A 6218-nucleotide genomic window follows, 5' to 3' on the forward strand; every position below is an offset into this window, starting at 1 on the left:
CTACTCATAAAACCATATTTATGCTTATGGTCTGTCAAGTTTGTAAAGATATACACTCTTTCTTTGTTTCATTTTTGCATATATAGGGTAATCTCTATATGGTGATAGAAGAAAAACTCATTCTCAAGACGCATTAGTAAAACTGCTTCTCTCTGAGTAAACCTCACGGTAAGGACGCAATACAAGCTTTTATTTTCAACAAAACATACAAGGAGCTTTACAACTTTGCAAACAGCTTTCATAGAAGACATTCATTTTCATATAATCTTTAAGCATACGAATATATAAGGCGTGGCTCCGTTATCATGGCTGTTTCCCAGACATCCGCTCTTTTCACTTCCCGACGTCCCCTTGCGTAACACCCTATCCCGCCGACTTCATAGTTCTCCATGCCAAGAGCTCCATAATCTTCAGTCTCCTCATTCATTTGCTAACTAACAAGTTAAACGAGGAAACAACAGCGGGGTGGAGTTTGTCATTAACTTAGAAAGCGGTATTACGGTCAGTTGAAAAGAAGGTGCACTTCTTAAGGTTTCGAACGTTTCGCTCGCATGTCGTCCGTGCGTCCATTCCCATGTCCATATGTTCTCATGTGGTTGTGACATGCAGGGGTCTTGTGAACATAGAGGGAAAATGAAATCGTTGAGAAACTCATCTCCGGATGTCGGTGAGATCTGTTTCGCCCCGCGAAATCACATTCTTCACAATATTTCAACCTATCTGAGGATCTCACAATGTCAAAGGTACAACCATGGTGAAGACCTACGTTTCCTTGTGAACTGAGAACGGACCACTGGACAAGGGCCCGACATAGGTAGGAGTCTGGTGAATATAACCCGCAACTCTATGCAAGTGAGGACCAGTCATAATAAATGTTAGGCATCCTTAACCTCTAAATGTGTTAACTGAACAAAGGATCAACCTAGTTCGTCTCGGGACGGCCCCGGTGTAAACTAGATAACTCCACGATTAATGAATCTAAAGAGAACAAGCTGAATATGTGTAATATGAAATTCAAGCCGACCCTACCTATTAACGTTAGTTCTCACTCCCTTCATGAACTTTCTTGATCTAGCTTCCTTTGACAAAACCTATCACATATGGCTGAAACTCAACAGCAAAAGAATAAAGCTTGAAAAAATATATTCATATCATTATTATTATTATTATTATTATTATTATTATACTTTGTCGCTGTCTCTCGCGTTAGCGAGGTAGCGCAAGGAAACGAATGACCCAACCCACCCACATACACATGTATATACATACACGTCCACACACGCACATATACATACCGACACATTTCAACGTATATCTATCTATCTATCTATCTATCTATATATATATATATATATATATATATATATATATATATATATATATATCTTTCTTTTCTTTTCTTTCAAACTATTCGCCATTTCCCGCATTTGCGAGGTAGCGTTAAGAACAGAGGACTGGGCCTTTGAGGGAATACCCTCACCTGGCCCAATTCTCTGTTCCTTCTTTTGGAAAATTAAAAAAAAACGAGAGGGGAGGATTTCCAGCCCCCCGCTCCCTCCCCTATAAGTCGCCTTCTACGACACGCAGGGAATACGTGGGAAGTATTCTTTCTCCCCTATCCCCAGGGAAAATATATATAGGGTATATATATTGGTATATATTGGTATGAAAAGAAAATATATATATATATATATATATATATATATATATATATATATATATATATATATATATATATATATATATTTTTCTTTTTCTTTCAAACTATTCGCCATTTCCCGCGTTAGCGAGGTAGCGTTAAGAACAGAGGACTGGGTCTTTGAGGGAATATCCTCACCTGGCCCCCTTCTCTGTTCCTTCTTTTGGAAAATTAAAAAAAAACCGAGAGGGGAGGATTTCCAGCCCCCCGCTCCCAGACCCCGATCGCTCAAAATCTTTTTCACTCCATCTTTCCACCTCCAATTTGGTCTTCCACTTCTCGTTCCTTCCACCTCTGACACGTATACCCCCTTTGTCAATCTTTCTTCACCCATTCTCTCTATGTGACCAAACCATTTCAATAAACCCTCTTCTGCTCTCTCAACCACACTCTTCTTATTACCACACATCTCTCTTACCCTTTCATTACATACTCGATCAAACCACCTCACACCACATATTGCCCTCAAACATCTCATTTCCATTACATACACCCTCCTACGCACAACTCTATCCATAGCCCACGCCTCGCAACCATATAACATTGTTGGAACCATTATTCCTTCAAACATACCCATTTTTGCTTTCCGAGGTAATGTTCACGCCATCCACACATTTTTCAACGCTCCCAGAACTTTCGCCCCCTCCCCCACCCTGTGACTCGCTTCCGCTTCTATGGTTCCATCCGCTGCCAAAGCCACTCCCAGATATCTAAAACACTTCACTTCAGTTTTTTCTCCATTCAGACTTATCTCCCAATTGACTTGTCCCTTAACCCTACTGTATCTAATAACCTTGCTCTTAATCACATTTACTCTCAGCTTTCTTCTTTCACACACTTTAACAAACTCAGTCACCAGCTTCTGCAGTTTCTCACCCGAGTCAGCCACCAGCGCCGTATCATCAGCGAACAACAACTGTATAAAACTAAATTTTGAGGAAAAAAATAGTCATTAGTACAGTCATCATTATTACCTCTCTGATTATATCTTAGAGTTGTCAGTCTTCGAAAAAGGAGAATGTGTGGAAGGCGAGAACGATATCTTGGAGAAACAATCTCTGAGACTGTAAACAAAACAAAACAAAAAAAAAAAATCCGGAATCGGTATTCTCAGCATGCTATTTATAGCGTGTATGAGGCCAAAATAGTTTCTCAAGCTTAGTCACTGAACTAAGCGCAAACAACTGATTGAGAAAGTCGTGAAATGGGGCCAATAGAGAGGGTACCCGATTTCAGAAAATATACTGTGAGAGATCAAAGTCCATATATATACATACCATGGAAGAAATATAAGTAAGGAAATGACCTGATCAAAAACTTCAAACTTATAACCAATTTATGGTGTCGATAGCCGACTTTCCTTCGAAAGGTGCAAATCATGAGCTAGATAAGAATCGTCTTTAAACGATATAAAACTATTTTTAGTGTCAAAGACTATGGGATAAATGGAATAACCTAAAGTGGTAAAAGTGTGAATGCTGTCTTACAATTCTAAAAAGTTTGATAAAGAGAGGCTTAGAGAGTTCTATAGGAGTCGAACTCCTCTTTGTGCCATACAGAGGTAATTACACATACTTCGTATAATGAGCCACATATGCATTTTCACTCAGTTAAAGGGGATTATGAATGTGTCTTCAAGTTGTCAGAGATCCATACCGCAGATCATTGATGGGCCATCAAGATTAAACTTCAAATTTGGGAATATTTTTCTAATATTACTGGTAAAGACGCATAGCCTACTGAAAAATGAAGCACACTCTGGTCACCTCTCTCAGACGATCAACCTGCTTACACCAGTAATTATCCTCAAGCACTTCGTTTCCACAAGTCCGGTTTCTACCCGCTTACACCAGTAATTATCCTTAAGCATTTCGTTTCCACAAGTCCGGTTTCTACCTGTCTTTTGCATTCACAATCCGTACATCTTCAGGACTCCTACGATAAGATTGCCTAATAGGCACTAACCTCTCCATTCACACAATCAGGTACTCAATTCAGCACATCACCATCGCCCCATATCCAATCTTTGGCGCGTATATGTGCTTACTTCCTCCTCCAGGAATCTCATCCTTAAGAGGCTCCTACAGCACTCAAGATAACCACGTCCACCAACCGTATCCACAAGTCATACGTAATGCGTTGTTATGCATATACGTCTACGTGCAGAGAGTGCAGGGGTAAGTACTACGTGTCCTTTATGGCGATTGCATAAAGGGGCTCGAGATATGATGAAATTCGTTTTTGCAACGTGCAACGATGGATGATGTTTAGGGGTGGAAAACCAGGCAGGTAAAGCCTAGTACAAATGGAGCAGATTAATTGTATGTATATGTCGAGGATATATATATACATGTCACTTGCTCGTGAGCATCCCTCTGCGATCAGGTACTTGCAGGGGTGGCTGCTATAATTAGACAAAGCCTTTCTATTAACGAAATCATATCTTATCAAAATCTATTGCGTCGACCCACCACGTCCGATCCGTGGTGTAAGTATAATTCTTATCAACTATAAACGAGTGTTTCATGTTCGCATGACCTTCATTATATGAGACAACTCCTAAAATGAATCGGGGATGGGAATTAAGGTATACCCGCCCTTGACAGCTCGACTCTCGGTCTGGAAAACGTGACAATGGATATACCACATGACATCAAAGATTGTACTTGATTTACTGTGATTTAGCGCATTCAACAGGTTGGTGAGCGAGACAAGGCAGCGTACACGAAGCTGTCGATCAAATGAAAGATGTTCTTGCTTTGTGGGAATACGGTCAGCTTGTCTGATTCTTTAATCCTCAAATATTACAGCACTTACACTTAAAGCTGAGTGACTGCTACCTACCGTCAAGTTTTTCCATCTGATGTTCTTTGATGGCAAAAAGAACTTGCAAAACTATACTGACGATTGACGCGTTTAATGATAAACCACTTATGCTTTTAAAGATATATATCGAATATTCATCGTCGAGGAACACTTCTCATTATAGATTTATTATAGCAGCTCTAATAATAAGATATATATGGCCACGAGAAGGGAGATCATGATACATGCCGTGACGTCACAAAGACGGCATGGTGTCAACAGAGACTTGTTGGCCAACCTGCTGAGTCAGCGGTGCTGCTGCGGCGAGGCGGAAAACTCGCCTTGTTACGCCATGTGGCGCGCGAACATGAATAATGCACAACCAACGCATGTTAGGATTATATGTAGGTTAGGTCTGGTAACCTGAGATTCAAGTGAGCCTGTATCACCCCTATGACAATAAATGACCAGTTAGAGGAAGTTAACAATTTGTAATATAAATGGACTAACAAAAAGCACATTTGAAAAGCCCGAAGTTTTATGAAATGTGTGGAGAGTTATTATTTACAGATAGAAAACTAAAAGATTAATACTGTAAAATGGTACGAACACGAAAAAAAATATAAAGGCCCATCACTTTACTTTTCATGTCTAATTTTGAATCTAACAGCTTTGTCATTTTTGATAAGTTCTTCAAACTTTTGTCCACTCAAACATAATGATTGCTTTCCTCTGGTGTCATACTGAACTTGTGATTGCATGAAAAATCTAATTAAAGACCGTTCCACATTTATTCATAAGTTTCAGGTAATTAGACCCGGCTGCCTCTAACAAAATTTTAAGGCAGTCAAAACCAATAAAGCCCATTATGAAGGTCATTCTAGTTTTGGGATTATGACAATTTCCTGTTCTGGTTCTTCTTATCAATCCCCTAATCAACCACATCACATGTTTCTTATAAGTTTTGGAAATTACAATCAAAACATGATTGTATGAACTGACCATATTTTGTGAAAAAAATGCAAAACTCACTCATTAGCATGTACAACAGAGATTTTGGCATGAGCTGAGGCCCAAAATTTTTTTTTTTTTTTACTTACAGCCAATCCAAACCATGACAAGCTTGTGACGGTCATACTGATTATAAAAAATATCAGCTACATATCATTTGAACCAGCATTAAATGAGGAATCCTGATAAAAGACAATATACTGATCATTTTTGGGAAAAAAAATGGATTACTTGGCTATATGATTTGTGGGAGATTAAACTGAAAAATTTGCACACAGTCCACAATCACGGCCAATGAGGTGGTGTTGGGAGTACACTGTACCTGGGCCCGGGAATTTTCGGGAATCTCAGAAAATATTTACATATTTTCACATTTTGTGTGAGCCTATTCATCATAGAAGGGGAATACAGGAGCTGATGGCCTTAAGTGCAGAAAATCAACAGAGTGCTCCATTCCACCCCTCTCATCTTCTATACCCATTTTGGCCTCACAGCTCATGCCATAAAACCATAGTGGAATCAGGATGACTAATGGACAAGGAAAGGGGAACCAAAAGAAACTCTGTAACTCCTGATAAAATTCCTCTTAGAGACCCTACCCACAATTGTTCTGAGACCATTTAATTCTTTAGCAGCATGCTGTAAGGCAACTTCACAGACCATTCATGGATCATCTTTGCAAAATGATTAAAATATGAAAAGT

This window comes from Panulirus ornatus, chromosome 21 (genome assembly GCF_036320965.1).
Source record: "Panulirus ornatus isolate Po-2019 chromosome 21, ASM3632096v1, whole genome shotgun sequence".
Taxonomy (NCBI): domain Eukaryota; kingdom Metazoa; phylum Arthropoda; class Malacostraca; order Decapoda; family Palinuridae; genus Panulirus; species Panulirus ornatus.